The sequence below is a fragment of the Punica granatum genome, chromosome 7 (assembly GCF_007655135.1).
Source record: "Punica granatum isolate Tunisia-2019 chromosome 7, ASM765513v2, whole genome shotgun sequence".
NCBI classification, from domain to species: Eukaryota; Viridiplantae; Streptophyta; class Magnoliopsida; order Myrtales; family Lythraceae; genus Punica; species Punica granatum.
Window position 1 is genome coordinate 18,711,619 of NC_045133.1, and position 23,467 is coordinate 18,735,085.

Consider the following 23,467-nt stretch of genomic DNA (forward strand, 5'->3'; position numbering starts at 1 on the left):
TGTAGCTTGGGCTTGATAGTGCTGCACATATTTGCAAAAACTTGAAATATACCAATGTCGTTGACATTATAGCTGAAGAAGGGGGCTGCCATATTTGTCGCATTGTTTAGCTCCCTTACAAATCTGCAATGAGCTTGTCGGTCTTGTTGATATGCTGCTTCTTTTTTTGTTATTTAGTTTCACTGCACTGCTGATTCGAGGAATTATAGTTACATGGTCTCAACTTGGTAAGAAATTTTTCATTGATAGATGGGTGTGCGGATTATTGGAGTTGCTGGCTGGATTTTCAGTGCTGTTAAGATAATAGCTGAAGCAGGGGGCTGGTATATTTGCTGCGTTGTCGAGCTCCATTGCAAATCTATGATGATGTTGTGGTTGATAACTTACTCCGGGTATGTTGCTTTTGTTGTGTTAGTTAGTTTTATTACGCTGATGGTATGAGAAATTATAGTTGCAAGGCATCAATTTGGTAATGAATTTTCCATTGTAAGAAACAAGTGTGGATTTTGTGGAGTTGCTGTTTGGATTTGAGGGCTGCCTGATGGTTTAAGAAGTGGATAAAATCAACAGATAGGATTAAATATTATTATCTTTTCCGTGGAAAAATTGGGATATGTTCTTTAGATTATCATGGATACGTCGCACTCCTCTTCCAGCATCATAAGCATGTGTTGCGTTTCCGCTTTAGTTAAACGATCTCACTAATCTTTTCTTGTATGTTTCTTGTATTTGCAGTTGGCAAAGATCAACGATTTAATTTGCTAATGGAATTAGAAACCATTTGTACTGAATTGGCTTTCCAATTGGTTGTTCCCTTTGTTGTCGTGATTTTTATATTCTATTTTGATCTTTAGCCAGGTGGGACTATTAGTTATATCGGTTACTCTTGTTGTAATTAGAATATTGGAGATACTTTTCCTCATGGCCCATCCACAAGTTCACTAGATCACTCTTGATAATTATATTAAAATGATGGTAAAGGTCTAGTTTGTCATTTTACTTTTGTGTATATAATAATTTAATGCTGTTCACTCTTGTCTTGGCTCATGATATTATCTCTTGCCATACTTCGAAGAGCTATATAATTGTATATCCTCGAGTATAAATGCCTTAGTTTTCACTTCATAGTTGTTGATATTTACAGCAATATTAAACTAGAAGCAAAAAGAAGCATGAAACAAGCTTTTAACTCAACTTTTTGTTCATGCATGTATACGTGGACTTATTATCTCAAGTTTATTGGGGAAGGCTAAATTTTGTGACAAGGTGAACTAATGTAATCCTTTCATTTTCATTTTGCTTTCAGGTTAGGAGTTTCAATTGGCACGGGACAGGTCCTTTTTGTAATTTGCATCCTTCATGTATGTATATAGCTCTTTTTTAATAATAGTTGTAATTTTGAGATTCAGATACCTTTTCCTATGACTAATTATACTGTCACATTTCTTGGATGATTTGTAATTACATTAGATATTATGCCAAAATAAATGTTTGTTTGGTTTCAAAGTGTGATTTTAAAATCACACTTTAACTTAATTCTATCCACAATAAAAAAAATAACTCATACAAAGTCAAAGGATGGGTTCTATTTATATCATTTTTTTTCACAATAAAACAAAATAACTCATACAAAATCAAAGGATATGTCTCATACATAACCATTTATACCATTCTTTTTCAAAATCAAAATCTGATTTTAAAATTATACTTTGAAACCAAACGCAGCATATAATGGCTCGTTTGATTTCTCAGTGTGATTTTAAAATCTAACTTTAACTTAATTCTATTCACAACAAAACAAAATAATTCATACAAAGTCAAAGGGTGGGCCTCATTTATACCACTTTTTTGTCCACAATAAAACAAAATAACTCATACAAAATCAAACGGTGTGCCCCATACATAACCATTTATACCACTCTTTTTCAAAATCAAAATCTGATTTTAAAATGTTACTTTGAATCCAAACGCAACATAAGAATTATATGCAAGCTGCAGGGTTGTTGCGATGAATTCTAAGTAGTTGCGATGAACGTACAAAATATTCCTTGAATATGGTCGAGATTGAGACCTCTTGAACAAGCAAGTGGAAAAAATTATTTGAAGAAATTACATATTTAATATCAAATTTGAAAAGGAGTGTGATTCAAATTGCAGATTGGGAAGGATGAAAATCACGGAGACATATACCACGTGCACGTGCCTATCTAATAGTATATAAATATATATATATATATATATATATGTATCCTCTATATCTATATATAGATATATATCTATGTATATATATATATATGTATAAATGCATTTATTAACGGTTTTAATAAAAAAGGAAAATAGAAATTAATAAAAATGCATTTATTCGTTTAATTGAAAAGCAGTATTCATTTTAATAAATACATTTTATTAATTTCCATTTTCCTTTTCTGTATTACAGCCCAGTAATAAATGCATTAATTAGAAGCATTTATCACTGACTATATATATATATATATATATATATTTATAGATATAAATATAAATGGGAATTAAATGGGATTCGTTTATATATATAGATATGTATATATACTTGTTTCAACAGTGGGTATTTAATTTTAGCCAAAAGGAAAAATTATAGCGCCTATTTGAAGAGAGTTTTAAACCTCGAAATTCTTATAACCATCATTTTCTTTACCAGAAACTCCCCTATGCCCTCGCTTTAACTTCTCTAAGCTAGGAAATTAGCTAAAATTAGGAATTATATATAGGATGTGGCCTTTAGGAGTGTTGCATGTTGTGGCCTTACTTGTGATTGGACTGATCCATTATTGGGTATGCAGATGGAGGAACCCTAAGTGTAATGGGAAGCTGCCTCCTGGTTCTATGGGACTGCCCCTCACTGGGGAGACCCTCCAGTTGTTTACCTGTGGCAACTCCATTGACATCCATCCTTTCTTCAAGACCCGTACCAAGAAGTTTCTTTCACCCAGATTTATTTCATGTACTGTACGACCTACCGTTTAAGTTCATTTGCGCAATTAATATTAATGGGGTCTTCAATATAATTTAATGAAATACATATCCACATCCACAGATGCATAAATATACGTAGAATAATTGAACCAACAATAATATGATTTTTTGTATGGCTGATTTTATTCCATATATATGTTTTAGTTTGATGAGAATATTTTGAAGTAGTTGATGAATTTAATTGTTTTTATCTCCATTGAGACCTGAGTGGTGGAGAAATTTTTCCAGAAATATTTTACTGTCGAGTCTCTAACTTGCAGGTCGTGAACGAATCGTTGAGAATGGCAAACATTGCACCAGGAATATTGAGGAGAGCGATCAAAGATATTCATGTGGATTGTAATTTATTCTGTTAATGTGGAATGTAACGTTTGGTTATTATTGGAAATAACTTTTGTTCAAATTTCTGAAAGTTGAAAAATGCCATAGGATATACAATTCAGGGAGGGTGGACAATCTTGGCCGTCCAATCAGCTCTTCAGCTTAACCCTGAGACGTACAAGGACCCGCTTTTGTTCAATCCATGGCGATGGAAGGTATATTTACATGAAGGACCCAAACTCTTTCATTCATTAGAAAAACGACCACAAAGGCTTTATCGTTTTTCTTCCAATTTTCATGCCCCGCAGGGTTTGGGAGCGAGTGTTAGGGCAAAAAGTTTCACCCCCTTTGGAGGCGGGACAAGAATGTGAGCTGGAGCAGAGTTCACTAAGGCATTCATGGCGGTTTTCCTCCACATCTTAGTCTCAAATTACAGGTGATACACCTATATGTATAATTTGCGGGGTACAATTTATAATTAGTTGAAGGTCAGGTGGATATGATTCATGGATTTGCTTTTACAAGTGGGAGAAAGTGAAGGGAGGCGAGATTACTAGGTCCCCGTTACTAGGGTTTGGAGATGGGTTTTACATCAAGATAAGGAAAAAAATCGGACGCAAGATATATCAAAAGAAGCTTACAAGTCTCCCTAAATGCAGACATCAAATAAGACTGAATTAGTTTGCTTTAAGAGCTTCAAGTTTTAACATAACTCGTATCTCAACCTCCACTGAAGGTGTCCGACCAACTATGAGAACAATGCAAAGGTTAGCAGATGTGAGCATGCAACTTGATCAGTCTCATGGAACGCATATTGCTTGACATCGTATAGTATGATATATTTCGTGTGAATTTGATGTGGCCTTTTGCAAGAATTTTCTACGAAGGACGCTTCACACAAACATATATGCTTAAGCCAATCAATCAAGATGCTAGACTAACCAAGGAAACCTAACTATCTGATCAATAAGAATCGAAATAACATGCTACCTAGATTACGAGAGTACTCTAATCTATAAGAATGACATCTAAAATAACAACTGAAAGTTAATCGGTGCATGAGTAGACGTAATTTTGGTGAACTTGATATTCTAACAAGAGTTAAGGAATGACGCGGACGGGAAGTGCTTCATAATTGCAAAGCTAACCACAAGTGTACTCTTGACCGAGGTATATGGACTTACCAATGACGGTATATATGTATGGTTATTTTCTATGTTAGGAATTTTTAGATGATTCGTCCACACAATCCAAAAAAACAATAGTATATACATACATACATATATATATATATATATATATATATATATATAGTTTTGATATTTTTAGCAAATAAAAAATCTGTTTCAAAGTTTTAATTATTGCCAAAAAAATATTTATGACTTTAAAATTTTTCTAATTATATAAGATGCCATGTGATTGATACTTGCGCTTGCTGCAATCTATATATCTTTTCTTAATAACCCCCACGGCAAGTTTAATTATACAAAAAGCTCGATCCAAGTTCGATCTGTGAACTTCATATAGGAATGTTCAATTCCGTTGGGGTTTATATCATTATGATTAGAACAAGAAATTAGAACCCTTTGATTATCTTGAAAATCGGACGAGTTAGTAATTGTAAGGGGAGTTTTCCGATCAGTATTTAATTTAGACGTACATGAATTCTTGAATGTGTGTTATTCACCCGATGTTCGGTGATTGGATGTCAAAATCAGCTCCAGTCATCAGGGACATGCCTTGACAGCCTAGAAGATGCGTGGATCACGGCATGCCGGTGGGATCCCAAAGTGAAATTAGGCAAATTCTTTCACCAGACCACGTTCAGTATCGGCCTTTCAGTGGTCAAGAGCTTCATCTGAGACGAGAAGAAGCTCGTTGACATGGAGTCGAGGTCCCTGTGTGGAACAGAATTGTACAATATCATTCTGATGAGATATGTGAAACCGTCACCAGCCAATCTGGGCAACCAGGACTTCGACATCACATACTATTGAAGTAAGGATCCCTTCAGCCCCAGGCAGTTCAAGGACGTTCTCGAGGAGGTCGAGTAGATGGTGATCTTCAAGCATGGTGCCCTGCCCCGCCGGGGTAAGAATCGAAATGTGGCATTCCAAGGCGCAGTCAAGAAATACAGGAACGCAACAGAATTCCTCAAGGTAAAAGATGCTTGCGATCCGTCAGGGCTCTTCTCAAGTGAATGGACCGATCAGATCCTCGGGACTACATCGTTGTATTAGAATTAGAACAAATGAAAGAGAAAAGCTGTAAAGGGACAACTAAAAGTTGAAATTTCTGATATCTCTCAAATATACAATTGAGAAATTATCAATACATTATGGCAAGAACGAGAGTTCATGATTTTTTTAAGTCATTTACTCGTAAGTTTATAACTATTCAATTCTGATTTTAGTGAAGTATGGGCTCAAAGTGGGCTCAGGCCGGGTTTACTCGATCCAGATTTGGTCCTCGAATAGTTTGCTCCTTTTCCTGTTTCGTGCAAACAGATCTGGGCCACCCAATTCGAGGGCCCACAATGGGTGCCACTAGTGATGCTAAAACCCTAGCCGTCGATCCACAGATAGACAGGCAGTCAGGAATAAGGTGTTAGCTAATCAATCCCATGTTAAGAATCCATACAGTATATATAAATCTAATGTCACCTTCACAGCCGACGGCCGTGAAATAGAACAGGGTGCAACTTCGAAGCTTGGGAAACCTACCAGGTATGGTTTCATGGGTGTTTGTTACTAATTAATTCTCGATGACATTCAGATTCCTATGCTAGTACTAAGTTTTACATCCTTTCTCGCATTGCTCGTGATGACTAACTACATTATAAGTTTCCTTGGAATGTTCCTTTAGGCCAAGTAACCATCGAGTTCCTTTAAACAATAATTGGTGATGCGTGGGTACGCATTAAGTTAGATTTTGAGTTTCATTGAGCTTAGAAACATCTCTGAGCTTTCTGAAAGCCGAAGACCGTTTTTCGGTATCAGTAGGTCAGGTTTTAGAATTCTACGAAATCGCACGAGTACTAAGGCTCCATGACAAATAAATCGCCAGGTTGCCTAATTATAAACGTGCAAAATGAATACTTGGGATCCGCTTTGCAGCCTAAACGTTCCCCGTGTTTTTTGCTGCCTGTAATGCCCTAACATTGTAAAAGGATATGCAATAATTGGAATGAGATATATAGCTGAATCTTGCACAGACAGTGAGACCGGGACATCGGAAATACCCGAAATATGTACTGCCGTCTCGAATCAGCATGGCTGCAATTCCAGAGATGCGCAGATTATATGAATAACTTGAGTTGGGTCTGCCCTTAGTCATGATGAGAACATTCATATTTGCAAGCCCATGTTCAAAGGTGTTCCGGTCCCCATGTCAATTCAATGGCACCGTGGGACTAATAAGGGACGGTATAATTTTCCACCTTTTCTCGCTCTTCTCCTTTCTTAACTTTTCAAATAAGTAATAAAAGAACTCGACAATATTCAGAGCAAACAACATCTAAGTGCGGTTTTGGTTTTGATTCTCATTAGTGATATTCGGGTCGATTGGATTTGTTTCTCTTTCCATGTCCCCTAAAGCTCAAGCGTCTTGCTTACAACCCAACTAATTAATAGAAGGGCTATGTCGGTGAATGATCTAAATGAGTCTATTCCACCAATGCGCTAATATTCAAGTTTCACGTCAGTAGTATTTAAGTGTTCTCGAAGACTTGGGGGCACATAATAATCTCCTGTTTGTTGTTGAACCTGCTGGATTTGCAGTGACGTGTCCAGCATTAAGGTCCTGGTGTAATTATGGTTCAAATCGGACATTCCGCGGAAAATTCGAACCCTATATATGGTTGCACTAGATGAGGATTGCGATACCGGTCAGCCCTTCGTACACCATTTTACCGATTAAAAACATAAATGGGCCTGCTCGGGTTTGCAATGGGCCCTTCTGTTTTATAGAAGGTCCAATAAAAAGTGAAAATTGCAAATGGGCCGATTATGTTTTCCATTCGAGTCCACGTCAGTCCAATTTCTCAATATATTCATTCATCATTAGAATGCCATGAAGACAATGACCACTTAAATAAAAAATTATGATGGACCTATTCGACATCATAAGATCTTCATAGCACCATCTAGTAGAAAGTTTCAAAAACCAAAAGTAAAATTGAAAATCACTATTAATCCATCGAAATATAGTTCATCTGCTTCCACTAAAGCGTCGTACATGCATGATATAATTCAATATAGATTATTCATCATCAACAACGTGTATGGTTCTCATTGTCTTTTCATTGTTTGTAAGTTGTGACCGAGTAGACGACATACGACTCGACACTGAAAAGCTTACCATGAAAGCTGCCGGCTAGGTTCTGCTGGGGGTACGAACGCATATTAAATGTGAGTGCGCATGTGGCAATGGGATGGTTAAAAAATTTCGAGGTCCGAATGTAGTTAACATCGCCAGTGGACATACACTCACACACACACACACAAGGGACATTGAATGCATATTTACGGATCAATGCAGTTTCTTAAAGTCTGAGAATGACGTTCACCCACCAAAGTGGCTGAGTTTAATTTCCTCTTCCCCATTTTTTTGACCTGCTGGTAGGACCTGCAATAGAAATTGGTCAAAGAAATCGGTAAGTTTCAAAGTGCTTCAATTACAGCTGGGGTTCCATTCAATCATATTAAATAAACACTTTTTTTTCCTAATTCCAATCGTAAAAGAGGATTATGAATCTAATAAAAGAAGAAAAAAGATTAATAAAGGTGTATAGAAAGTCCAACGCTAGCAAGAACCGAACTCAAAACTTTTTAGTTCTTAGTCGAGGGGTGTGCAACTGCTCAACGTGCCTGTTTTTCTAAATGAAGACTCACTTAAATACAATAAGATGCAAAAGATTATTTAAATTACAAAAATATGAAGGAAAAATTCTATGAGGATGTGGTATAACGGTAAACCGAGTTTCCTATTAAATAGACTTTATGTGCTATATTGGGATTTAAAACTCATCGATCGGTGCCACCATAACTGGGATTAGGTTTCATTAACTTTTTTTTTTAAAACGATGGGAGTTTATGTGTCTAATACAAGGAATTGTAAAGCTAAATGGAGTACACATAATCTCACTAACGTTAATCAAATGTAAAAGCTCTTGGTTTTGAAGTCAAGGCGTAGTGCTACAATCTTTCTCTAAACTCTCTTTCTTCGACTGAAGTTCGGTAAGCTATTGAAGTACATGAAAATTTAGGACTTCGGTGATGGGGTGATCAGAAAATTTATGTTTGTCACATCCAATTGGCAATTGCTATTATATTTTTCCTCTTTAGGCTCAAACATCAATCTCTGCGAGACGAAGGTTCTTCGGAACAAATGAGGCAGATTCCAAATAGGAATATCTGATCATTGCCATGGAAGTTGAAACACAACATATATATATATGTACATAGTGTATAATAGTTAACAAAAAAGGTTTTCTCACTCATTTGCTCCTCCCACAGCTTTCAAAGAACTATTTTATTGATTCCATTCCAACTATGACTATAACAAATTGGAATCAAGAAATTAGTCGCCATTGAGTCACTTCCGGTTTAACAGAGATCCCCGATTGCCTTACCTTGAAACTGTCACGTAATTGATATAAAAGTTATTAATCCATTGTTGCAAATTTGGTTCAAATGGGAAAAAATTGTACACAGCTTGATCCAAGATAAAGATTTAGGATGATATAGCACATGGTGGAGACAAATAGCTGAGGGAGATGGAAAGAGAGGGTCATAAATACCAGAATGTGAGCAGTTACATCTTACAATAGAAATTTAAAATAAATATCACCACGGGAGAAATATTATTTTCCTATCAGAGGTAAAAAAGACAAGACATCTGTTAATTTGTGCATGCTGTTTTCCTATACGCTTCGCATTGTCAGGAAACATTTTTGTATGGCTTCTTGATCGGGGAATAAGGATAAGAACACAAAGTTTAATATAGTTTTCGCAGCATCTACATGCCTATTGCATATAATATTTTACGACTTAATTAATTGGGTAATTTTTTTTTAGATAAGTACGTAATTAATTGGTTAAAGTTTGCATATGTCAAGAGGAAATTGTGGGTGGCCTATTTAAAAGAAAGGGTGGCTGCTCCTCTCCTTCGATGGATGAGATAAGTGATACATTTGCGCTGTGTCTCTCAAATAACAATGTAACCTTAAATGGAAAAAAGAAAAAAATTCACACAATTTCTTTTTTGATTATAAATGAGGCCCAAACCTAGTATAATAAAAGAGAAATCCTAAATAACTAATAAAGGGGTACAAGTAGTCTCACTAGGTATTGAACCTGCGACCTTTAGGTCAACAAGCGAAGGCATGTACCACTACGTTACACGCTCTTTTGATTTAAATTAACACTATTTATTTAGAAGGAAAGTCCTCAACTATAATCTTGACTGAGTTTAAAAAATATATAGGAATTTCCTTTAATGAGATCACGATGTGTCCTTAGTCTATAGAATCAAAATTTATATATTTATTTGAAAGTTAATTTGACTCTGATGGCGAGACCCTTTGAGTGAGTTTTTTAAACTGGTAAATATGAATATTCTCCTTTTGAGGAGGGCAAAGGTTCGCATCTGGGTAGATTTTTCCTCTCCTCAATTCCCCCGTTACTTTCAAGACAACCTGTCTTTGCATGGCATATGATCTCCATTCAATAATGAGAAAGTAACTCAATTTCATGTGATTGGGCATCATTTCCTTTTCCCATCTATTTCCGAATTGACAGATTAACATGTGGGATCGTTATAACAACTGCTGGCTGGTTCGCCATATGCATCTAACAATCAAAAAAAGTGTTTCTTTTTCTTTTTCTTTTTTTCCCCATTTTTCTAAGAAAAAGTATCATAGTATATGAAGTGATTGCGCATGCATGTGCAAACGGGAAATAGACTCATCAGTTTTCATTTGTTATTATGTTATTTATCACTGTCACCATTATGCGTATTTGTGTACCGTTGAAGTAGGATATCTCGATCCATAAAGATGAAAAGTTGGTGTACGGTACGCAAGAAGCTGTAGGAACAATCGTATCCATCATAAAAGTTTCAAAAGAAAAGATAATAGTCTTTCCAAATTAACATTGATCAAAATGTCTCTTAAACTAATGAAAACTAATGTAACAGGTTTTGTACGTAATATAGAGGATAATGCACTTTTTTATATATAAAATAAATGCAGTGGAGTTTTTTTTTTTTAGTCCAAAGAATCATTGGGATTAACTTGAAGAGTAAATTAATTTGCACACGCCAACACAAGATCACATAATAAAATGCAGGTTGAAACATGCACATTATGTCCTCTGAATTTTCCACACTTTTTATTATGACTCCATCAAACACATGGAGGACAAATTTATGTCACTGGCCGAAAGGGGAAAAAAAAAAAAGAGTTAAAGGCCCACATGTATCATTTAAGTTCAAGAGGTTCCCACGTGAGTAAATATCCCCATAATGCAGACGTAAATATATGGGGTTTAGAAGCACATGCTTATATTTAATGTATGCAGGTAATTCCTTTTTGAAAAGTTTCTCGATTAATATATTTCCACTGGATCTTATTAACAATCATAATTTAAGATTGTTATGTTTTGGTTTCATCAAGTTTAGATGTTTTCTGAAAAACTAATAAGATAACTAAGTAGTTATAAATAATGTTGATAGATATATCGTTTTATAAATGAACAAATATTATATAGGAATAAACCAAAGCCATCATTTAAGTTGATTATAATAAACCTCTTAATTATAAAAATAATAATAGGTAAAATAATAAATAAGTAATAAATTAATGAACTACTTATAGAAATTTTAAATGCTACTAGTTGATACCAGAGTGTTGAGTGGAAAATTTGTCCATTCTTAGGCGATCTAGATAATATTTAGCGCATATGATGTACAAATAAATACAGATATGAAGAAAAAGTATGATAAAAAGATAAGTGGACATAATAAATACTAAAATTTATAAAAAGAAGTATATATTATGATGGCAAACAAATACATAATTTAGTCCTATGGAATACGAATAATGTATGTGTAGAAAGTCAATAATCCTATAATATGATCCTAAAAGGATTAGTCTGTAATAAAAATAATCTTAAAATATGTATTGGCACAACAAAGAAGGTTAATATTTTTCATGATTTAAGATACAGGAAAAATTATAAATGTAAAAAATAATTGAAGAAAATGAATTTTCGTCTCATATTTATAGGAAATTTGGTACATTGAACTTGAAAAATGACGCATATCTCAAGGAGTTATTTTAAATTATCGTTTATTTTTTAAAAAAGTTAATTTTATATTATTACATACAAATAATATAGACAAATAACTTAAATACGCCGAATATGACACAAGCAAAATACAATAAAAATTCAGTGAATGAAATCGAAAGGTCAATTGAATGTGGAGTTGTGGGTCTCGTAATAAAGTGTAAGTTCACTCAACATGGAGCTAAGGATTTGCTAACAGAGCTTAGACAACATACTCTTTAGATTTTATATATTATAATAGATAGCTAAACCTGGAAAAATGTTAGGAAAATTTCGTTTATACTATTTAATTTCATTCATTATATATTTTTAACATAAAAAATCATATACTAGGTGTGACATTATTTTTTTATTTTATAAATTAGAAATATTGAATATCTAAGGGAAACATTAATCGATATTTCAAGAAGAAAATAGGGCAAGCGATGAAAAAGCAAATTTTGTTGATTGCATATAAATTAATATTATACTAGACTTAAGGTCCCAAGCGTTGCACGGGCACTTGCGAATTTTTTGGTTAATTTGTCATAAATAAATAAATAAATAAAATATTTATATTTCTATGACTTATTATGTTTATGTCTTATATGTAGTATTATATATTTGTAGATGTAACAATCATTGAGAGTATAGATTTGTTATTTTTATGGGTTATTATTTTTATGTGTTACTCTTTTCTTAATAGAAACTTTTAAATTTATTTGTAATATATTTGTCTAGATGGTTTTATTTATTTTTCATAGAAATTTATTCATAAACAATATTCAGTATAATGTTAAATCCAATACAACTTCTCATATGGATAGTTATATTAAATAATATATATTTCACATATTGATATTATAAAAATAGGACAATTTGTACATTTTATAGTAATAGGAGTTACATATTTGTAACTCTTACCTTAAAAGTTCCATATCCATATTATATATTAAACATATGATATATATGTCACTTTATAGGAGCCTAGAAAGGGGAGCCCCTGATCCAATCCCCCTCTCGACAACCATCTAGCCCCTTGGAGTTATTTTTTAAAAGTTTAATTTATTTATTTTATTTTAATTTATCATTTTTCTCACTTTTTAAATAATTTAAATTTGCTACCACTTATAAATTACCACGTATGCAAAATTAATGATGCCAAGTCCACATTAAAAAAGTCCTTTTTTGTCAAAAATAAAAATATGAAAAAAGCATAATAAACATATGAACAATTGGATAGAAAGTTTCGAACACATGACAATTGACACATGCTCAGGAATTGTTCAGAAATCCTACGTAGTAGGCTCCTGAATGCACATGCTCAAGGAGCATACTTTAAATACCTATAATTGATAGTAATATTATATATATATACATATAATATAAAAATAATCATTTCCATTTATAGTTATATATTTTAAAGTTTTGCTAAATCCTTCTAATCCTCTTAAAAATCCTCCAAACCACTCAAAATGACAGGAGTTGCAATTTTATTGATATTCAAGGACAATTTAACACATGTGAGTATTAGGTGGATAATTAGACACATCATTTTGAGGAGAGTTTAGCATTTTTTATTTATATATCGGTTTATCTATTCTATGCCCTAAGGGCATAGAATAAGCCAACAAATATTATAAAATTAAAACAACATATGCAATCATCCTAATTTTTTAGTGCGTAATATACCCATAAACCTCCCTTATCAAATAAATTTCATAACATTAAACCCATATTCTTTACGAAATAAATCCCCAGCATTTTATTCAGAAGATAGGATTTGATTGATTTCATTAGGAGGCATGATTTTTTCAGTGTACTTGACATTAAATTTGAATTCTCCTTTTCTTTATTAGAGTTTTAGGGTTTTACAATCGGAATTATTTGGGAAGAGATATGGATTTTATGTTATGGGATTTATTTGGTAAGAGATGTTTGAGGGCATATTAGATGCTAAAAATTAAAATCTTTGCATTAATAACATACTGTTTTAATTTGATAATATTTATTGGCTTATCCTATACTCTTAGGGCATAGAATAGGCAAACCCTCTATATATTTATCCCTTAATATTTATCCCTTACTGTTTGGGGCTCTTATATTAATGGGTTGATATCATTCTCCAGAGGCAATAATTAATTTTTTTCTCATGTCAAATTATAATTTGACGTAAGTTAAGAAGTTTGATTTAAATTGAATGAAATAATTTTTAAATTTTACCAAACCTAAACCTAGTTCTATCAATTAACATATAACATTCAGTCTTTGACAACTTTGAAAGCATAATTTTTTCATTGTATTTTTAGAATTATGTTTCTGATATATGTATATGAAATATTCGTATTATAATATATGTAGGAATAAATATGCAAATATTTAATATTTTATACTTGTCTAATATTTTTTTATATTAAATTGAAATGATTTCTTTAGTCTTAATTATTACAGTTATAAAAATGCTAAATTTTGGCAATGATCAGGTGCAATAAATGTGAATTTTCCGTTCTATTAAAAATTCATTTTTTCTATACGTATATTTTAAATAATAATATTTGATGCTCAGAAAAATTGTATGTAATAAATATTCAAATTTGAAAGACATTATTTTCTCACCATCTGAAATTTTAAGTTCATTTGTTTCTTGATTTTCATTATCGATTGAGGAGAATTTTTTTTTTAAAAAAGGAAAACTTGACTTAATCATTTTTCTTCTGACTAGAACGAAGGCCTATGGACTAGCTTAGTGTAACGAAATAGAAACTTAAACAAATGGATATAAATAATCTCACTGGCGAGAATTGAATGTTGATCCTATCAGTTCGTAGGTGAGAGTGTATACCACTAAATTACGTCTCTTTTTTCTTATATGAGTTTTAATTACTAAGAAATTATTTCATATATAGTACTAGTGATATCTCCTCTCCGCTGCAGCTAGAATCAGTGTTTGTTTTCAATGAAGCATAGAGCGGGGGGCCGGTTGGACCCGCCCCGAAACATGGCAGGTACGGATCCGTCTACCACTGCTCATGCCAGAGAGCGGGGCAAGGCGGAGCGCGGAGCAATTTTAGCAATTCAACTGTCCGCCCTGATCCGCCCTTTTGCTGTTCCTATACCCGCTAGGATTTCCCCATGCCTTTTTCGAGGTGGTGGCCCACATTATCCCCCCCTTCCTACTTCTTCTTGTCGTTCTCTTTTTTTTTAAAAAAAAAAATTAATTTTTGAAGTTTGTTTTATAATTCAAGAATTTCCGTTTAAGCAAATTATATTGAAATTTGTTTTTCTTTCGTGAGTAATTTCGACGTCAATAGATTTGATAGAAATTCAAACAGGGAATGGACAAGAAAATAATGACCTGGGATGAAATTGAAAAAACAACTTAAGATCGGGGACCAAAAGAACCTTTTTTTTATTAGTTAAACTTAGTCAATGAAATGGAGGGTCAGTTTTTATTAAAAATTGGCGTAGCGTGATTTAGCAATACGTGAAGTTAGGAGAGTACAATTTACCTCATGTGAGGGGAGTTCAAATTACCAATTGAAATGTTGGGTTTTCTATATATATATATATATATATATATATATAAGCATTTATGATTTCAAATCCTATTTTTTTATTTAGGGCGTTTGATTCGGTGTCGGATTTTACATTGTAAAGTTCGAATTTTACATAGCATTTTACAATATTTGGTTATAAAGATTATAAAAGTTAACCATTGTAATTATTTTCTTAAATTAGAACTTTTTACAGTCCTAGGTTGGTAAAAACTTTGCATCCGAAACATGTGCAATTATTAGATTACAATGAAAATTACGGTTATGGGATCCACAATCATCCCTATAAAAATAAATCATATATTATATTATCACCCATATTTTCCGTAATCCAACATAATTTACCAAATAAAACAATATCACATTTCAAATTGCAATCCATAAAAAACAATTCATAATTAAACTTTCTCTCAAATCTTCCCATTCCTCGAACCAAACACCCCCTTATCATTTCAAGTCCTTGCTAGTTTGAGACTCATTCACTTATTTCTTTAAAAATGGTGGCCGCATAATTCTAAGAAATTTGTGAAAACTTCCCAATATTATCACTGGAAGTCCAAAAAAGTGTCACCACCATATATGAGCCGACAGCCACCCCGACCTATATATGCTGTGATGGGAACTTTACAAATTTTGGAAAAAAAATATATTGGAGAATTTGCTTTTCTATTAAAAGAATTCTTTAAAAAAATATTTTATGATGCCCTATGCTATAATACATGTATATAGCATAGTTTTATATATTTGCAAAGATTCGGAATTAAATGTCTTTTATTGTCCAGATTTTTATTTATACCTCTTTACTCAATTAACTCCTAAAAACAATTAAGCTTACGGATCATCGTCATTAAAATGATATTTGATAGAAAATATGCGTGGGACCAATAAATCCTGACTAAAGCGGTACTTACGATATGTATATAGATATCTTCGCTATAACTGAGTCTTACTTCCCTTCTTTATTTTTTTTCCCTCCCTGTTTGTTTTTCAATCAATGAAGGAAAAGCATGCAGTACGAAAAGCGTGCAAAAATAGAACACTGCATTGTTTTATAAGCTTCCATTGAACTCTACTTTGTAAAATTCAATATCAATATCTATGTGTTAATCCAATATTTTTTTATATTTTCGAACTGCCAATAATATACAGATGCATATAGAGTAGAATCCTTTACCACTTAGTTAATAACATATATGTGGATATTTTCCTTTTCTGTCTTTTTCGATTATAAGGGCCTAATGATTAGTACAATGAAAGAAAAATTATAAATAATTAATAAAGAAAATTTTCCTTTTCTGCCTCTAATTAGGCTAAACCTATAAATAGGCGACGTGGAATCATTTCTTCTAAACTTATCTTTCGGTTGCATGCCCTCTTCTGAACTTTATTATCACGTTTACACAAGTGCAGACTAATCATGAGAACATTTTTTTTTATTAAATAAGCAAAACTGACATTTTTTGACAGACGAAAACTGCATATTGGAACATAAATTTTCAAACCATGCTCGTGCCATGTACACATGGCTGATTTTTAAATCGACTTTGTGCATGATCTTCTAAAGACATGTTCAGACGTGAACCATTTTGTTACTCAAGCTTTCAAATCGTTTCATACGTGAACTGTTTGATTTAGTTTACTTTAAAATCGCTATGCGTGCCTTTTTATTTTATTTTTATTAAGAGTTCACCAGAAATGACACCTTGATTCAAGGAAAAGGGACACAGGAGTAGTGAAGAAATAACTGACCAAGCCCAACCCTAGAAGCAGTCATTTTTCGTCTTCAGTCGAACGCCCTATGGACGGTGACCCGAATTGGGGCAATTGTAAGCACCTCATTCTTGTCTGGGTTAGGACCATTGTTCCGGGAGCATACCAAAATCAGAGAAAATGATAACGCACTTGAGAATTGCCTGTATAAAGACGGATTATCGAGAATAAGCAGATAAGTCCTCGAGTATTGAGTATCTAATTTTAACTATAGAGTACTGAGTATCTAATTTTAACTAGACATGCCTATTTTACAAAAATTATACTAGTTAATTGGCAGTATGGCTTTCTTCGGGGACGCGCGTGTAAAACGAATTTTGAAAAGTGACACTCACTCTCAGGAGACATTGTTTTAAACACAATTGCTCGTATTTTTTTCACGTAAAAATGTACAATAAATTTTCTCTGATTAAAACTCTTTAATTCATGACTTTTATTCAACATGACAGGAGTTCGAGACAGATAAATCAATATTCTCACATAACAAAAATATTCATGTCGGAGTGGTTTCTAGTGAAAAATATTTTTCTAAACAAGAGAATATTTTCTGATATTTTCTCTCCACTCAAATGTGCTTTAAAATCTCAAACAGAGTAAAAATGAAAGGTTTTCAAAAGTTTGAGGGCGGATATGTCACTTTTACTTGATCAAACTAGTTCAGTTCAACTGGTTTAAGTGAGTTCCCACCGAGATGGAATTTTAGGACAGGGGCGTGGTTTCCTCCCGCGTCCATATACAGAGGCGCGATAAGTAACCCCGCAAGCGGCCAGTTGCCTCCAACGGATAAGTTTAGACAACTGGCACCCTTCGAACCATTGAAATTTGAAAAATCCTTTCATATTCATCCCTGCAATTAAAATTGTAAAACGATCCCTGAGCCCCATTCCCTATAAATAGAGGGTCATTTTTAAGATTAAGGACTTTAGGCCAACTTCATATGCATCCTCTTCGAAGCAGTAGACCACCATCTCCCGATTTTCCGCCACCATTCTTGCAAGAGTTCAAGCTCAGCTGATGTTATCTTCCAACCCCGTCAACTTGAGAGGAGAGAAAGGGAGGCAAACACCCGCCCCAGAATTCAACACCCGATCGTCCAATCCAACAACGGCCGTCAATCGCAAAGATGATCGAGACTATGATCGACTGATTCTTCTAAGGATTCTTCTTCCTTCTGTTGTGTTTTCTTTTCTTTCATTCTTTTTTTTTCCTCCCTTCTTTATTTAATGGGACCGAAATAATTGAGACTTTTTTTATTGCGTTTATTAAGGAAGAGAGAGAAGGGGGAACCTCCTTACGGAGACAAAAGAAAGAGAGTAAAGCCTTTCTCCTAGGGTAATCAGGAGGTTTTCTTTTCTTTTTTTTTAATTAGTGAATATTATCTCTTATTTTAATATCCGGACTCTATTCTATTTTCAATACGATCTACTTTGAGCCTACTCTAATGGGTAGATTCCGACCGGTTCCGGATATACTCGGTATCCGTGCACACCTCTAGAAATGCCGCCAAATTACTGACTCAAATCCCTTAATTGAGCCTAGGATCCTTTAATTAGTAGAATAATTTAGAGCTTAAACCCCAATTTCGTCCAATTTGAGCTTGAAGATCCAAAAAGTTATTGGAATCAAGGCAATGCGAGGCTCCAAGCTTTTGTCCAGAACTGAGGTCAAGCTATTTAACATATATTTCGACGGATACTTGCTTAATTAGAGTAATTATGCGTAGATTAGATGCCAAGGTTGGTAGATTGTTTGAATTAGAGCTTAATTAGGATTAATTGAGTAGTATCTTTCTTAGTGAGGATCAAATTTGACTAATTAATCTTGATTGTACACTGGAGAGACTAATTGCATGATTCATTGGACTTGATTTGGTATTAATTGAGTTAATTTATGCATAATTGGTTGTAATTTGTAATAATTAGTTGTAATTAGTCTATGTATGTGCTAATTGGTTCCTAATTAGGTCTAAGCTTGCTTAATCGCTCATGTTGACATTCTGGTCTTGTAGTGATTAGGTGTAATTTGGGGTCAATTAGATGCAATTTGACTCGATTTGTATTTAATAGGACTAATTACGAACGTGGCCATTTGCGATTATGCTTAAATGTGCTTAATTGGGTGAAATTAGCATGAAAATTGGATATTCAATATTCTGTAATTTTCTGGAAAATGGGTTAAATGAGGCTTAGATATTTTAATTAGTGGAATTTCGGCTTAGTTAAGGTTGATATGCATGATTAGGCTCATCTAAGGTGAAATTGACGATTAAATCCACCAGATTAGCACGAAATGGACCTTATATGCATGCTGTACTTTTCTGTGCTGAATTGATACGAGGCCTCAGTTGTTTGATTTCGTGTTTAATTAGCCGCAATTAGTTGTTAATTAGGACAATTAGTTGTTCCTTAAGCTAGAATAGGCTAGGTGGCTTGTAAATATTATAAATTCCTCCAATTTCTTTCCTAATTGATGTATGGCGAATTTATGATGATGGATGCATGGCCAAGTGGGATTAGACTTGATTAGATGTTAATTAGGTTTGGTTTGACGACTTAGAGTCCGATTAGGCTTAATCAAGTGAAAATTAGCAAATTAGGTTGCGGCCACTTGTAATGGTAGTCTAATTGAATCTAAGTTGGAGTATATAGGTTGAATTGTTCGTGTATACATGTGAACAATTGATTGCGTAATCAATTGAGTCGATTCGAGTCAATTTGTAAAAATTCGAGTCCAATTGAATTTAATCATGTAAATTGAGACTAATTCCATGGGATTGGGGTTAATTAGACACTAATTAGGCCTCTTAGGGCTTAAGAAGGTCTTCGTGACCTTGACGTGAGTCATTAGGACTCGGGAATTGATTAAAGTCCTTAATTCGGCTAATTATTGACTAATTAACTAATAAAATCCATTCTTTTGCTAAACTTGCGCTAATCGAGATCAGGATAGATAATCATGTAAATTTGAACATAATTCCCCGGATTACAGGTATGTAACTCACATGTGAGTCTTAGGAATAAATTTAAAGGTCATTTGAGACCGTGAGGGATTAGGGTTTTCTTTTAGCATCTTGGGGATTAAGATAATTAATCACATAAATATGATTCTTGAATAAAATTGGAAAAGGGAAAAGAATGATGAAAATGAATAAAGACTCTACACTCATATCCTTTCTTTGTGTTTTAGGCTCGAGTTGCAGGTTTACTCGGCCTGTGGATGTGATTACATGTATGTTGGCTTATATGTATAGCCATTTTACTTTGGCTTGAAGGTATGACTCGTTTCATTTTTCTTGATTCGAGTGTGTGGCCTATTTTAATTCGGACTGTATAATTGTATAAGCACGTGTATCGTGCAGAGTCGGTAAATTCATTCTTTAAATTCCTTACACAATTGCAGATATAGACCCGACCCTATGATAAAATAACACGACTTTAACGAATAAAAAGTGTTAAAACTATTAAGAGTTTAGGAGGGTACTGAAAGAGCAAGTTATTGGCTTGGGACATTTAATCTTATAACAAAACCGCCAGACTCATTTCTCTAGTTAGAAAGTCCAAGTCAAACTCTAAATCCTTAGATGGTCAGTATCTTGACTCCTTAGATGATTATAGGTGGCTCATCGACCAAATTAAATAGTTTAGTGGCAACTCAAATCTCGAATTGGGTCCCAGGCCACGTGTACTAACAGACACACTTTAAAAGTTGGCGACAGAGGCCTAAAAATCACACCTGTAGCGACGGCCGAAACGGCTCACTAAGGAATAAAGCTCTCCTAGTATGGACTTGAAAAGCAAAAATTATTTTGGACAAAGTTAACGTAGTTAATTAATATGATTATCCAACAATTTTGTGATTTACTTATCATTTTAGTAATGCATTTTATTTGAAAATTTGCATTTATAGTTTTATATCCAAATTCATTTGCAATTTTTTTCATTTACTAAAGTAATTACTTAATTCTTATTCAAGCAAATGTTTTTCATCAAATATTAAGTGAAAAATCATGAAAAGCAAATTAATTCTTCGAAAATATTAATTATTAGTATTTTTACGAATTTAACTTTATATATAGTTTATAGCCCTGAATTATATGTTTATTAGCTAAAAATGTTAAAATTGAATTACAGAATCAAATAAGATTATTTAAGTTGAATAAATTGTTATATATTTCTATTTTAAAAAATTAATTACTTTAAACTCTCTATTATATGCCTTCTCATTTACTCTATGAAGGAGGCTTGACCCACAAGAATTAACTTCCCATTTATCTCTTTGATACATAACACTATCTTATTAACCTTAAGATGACACGTGGCGCAATCTCATTAAATCTCTTTTCGCGTTTCCTATATTATATATAGATTCATGATTGTCCCAACAATCTCTTTAATCTTCGGGACACAAGGGCATTAAAGAAAGAAGCATTGACTAAAGTGGGACCATAATGGAGTGGAGAACTATTTTGTCAGACTTTAGGCTTCTGTTGCTGAGTGGAACGCCTCTTTTAATATATAAATTTCATCAATCCAAAACATGGACTCATGATTTTCCAGTGACAGTCACCATATATGTATATTACTTGGAAAAAAAAATGCAAAAATTATTGAGCCCTGAAATTAACTAATTAATTAATTATACAAATAGCTATGATCTTTTTTCTTTTCTTTATTTTGTTCTTTTGATAATTCGTCATTGCTTGGTTTGGTTGAAAAAAATGGGGAAGGCCGCTGATTTTAAAGTAATGGCCAAAGTCCCCAGAAACGATTTTTTAAAAAAACCTTAAAAAAATTATGCTCCTTTTTCTGTGTAATTTCTTTGGAAGTACAATAAACTTAAAAAGAAGAGTAAACTAATTATTTGGCCGTCCAAAGATGCATATTACATCAAATCTAATCTCAAAATTTTTTTACATCAAATTGAACCTCGAGAGATTAAGTGTATATCAAATCCGAACGTAAGAAATTTTTTACATCAAATTAAACCTTGAGAGATTAAGTGTACATCAAATTGAATCTCGAGAGATTAAGTGTACATCAAATCTGACCTCAAGAAATTTTTTATGTCAAATTAAACCTGAGAGGTTAAGTGTACATCAAATTGAATCTCGAGAGATTAAGTGTACATCAAATCCGACCTCAAGAAATTTTTTACGTCAAATTAAACCTTGAGAGGTTAAGTGTACATCAAATTCGACTTTCCATCAGAATGCCATCAAAAAATGGATGGAAAAATCTGATCTGACATTCAATAGCTGATATGACATTGTTTAATTATTTTCTTCCATTTTTTTTATTATTCCTCATTTATGTTTGACTTAAAAGAAGTATTTCTTACAGTTCCCTCACTTTTCAGTCGGAGACGGGAAAAACTTCATCCTCCCGGCTCATCCTTCTCAATAGGAGGACCAATAGGGCTTTGTTGTCAATATGTATCTTCTCTTGTGTTGACATAAGCCTCAAAATATATCAACTTGAGCTTGAGGATATCATGGGCAATATATGATAGTTTTTCTTTAGCATAGGTTGGTTTTAATTACGCTTCACACACTTAGGTTATAATTTGAAATATCGCTCGTACAAAATTGATATCATAAACAATTCAAATCAATCACTTCCCAATTAGATTTTGTTAAATCTTTTTTGTGGTTCTTCTAGACGCGATAAAACTGATTTTCTCTATTTGTGCTGTGGGGATCAGCATTTTTGGCTCATTTTCAACTCTCATACGAGGATGACTACCAAATTTTGTATTTTGAGCTTTCCTTAACAGCACATATATTAAATGAATGCAGTTAATATATATATATATATATAATAAATATTCAATGAATATTACTCATTTAAGGTGAATGAGTAAGAACCTGTGAACACACTGTAGGGGACGGATTCCCACTTTTAAGTATTTTCATTGGATGTTACACATCCAAATGGATAAGTAATACTCATCCAATATTTGCTCGAGTACGGGGTATCGCCATATTCTATCAAAAGTATCAAGCCCTCTGGATCTATCGGTCATCCCTGGTAATTAATATATTGTCAAATATTAATTATAAAAGTTTAAAGTAAATAATATGTACGAGCTGCATAAATCTTAAGTTCAAGTTAATGTTTTAATTCCATCAACTTTGAGTTAATGAATCTCAGCTCATTCTTTTTCCGGTGATAAATGTGACTGTATTTTATTTGATAAATGTTATATGAATTTTAAATATTTTGATGTAAGTACAGACTATTTTTTTTAAGGAAAATTTTCTAAAAACCATAGAAAATAAAAAGTATGAAAACACGAAAATTCATCTTTCGCACCAATCTTCCTCTCTCTCATTCTGAACATCATATATTAAAAGAACCATTGTCTTCTTTACTTGGAACCTAAGAGTAACTAGTTATAGGTGATTGAATATGATGATATATAGAAAAATTAACTAAATCAAGGTAAAAGACCTATACAAATAACATATAAATTCAATAATTAAAT

The 23,467-nt window shown here is 33.1% G+C and overlaps 2 pseudogenes; both read left to right on the forward strand.

Moving 5' to 3' along the window:
• The first annotated feature begins 2,748 nt into the window (after positions 1-2,748).
• LOC116214468 lies at positions 2,749-4,155 on the forward strand (annotated as a pseudogene).
• Positions 4,156-5,015: 860 nt separating this feature from the next.
• Positions 5,016-5,573, forward strand: LOC116214469 (annotated as a pseudogene).
• Positions 5,574-23,467: the final 17,894 nt, after the last annotated feature.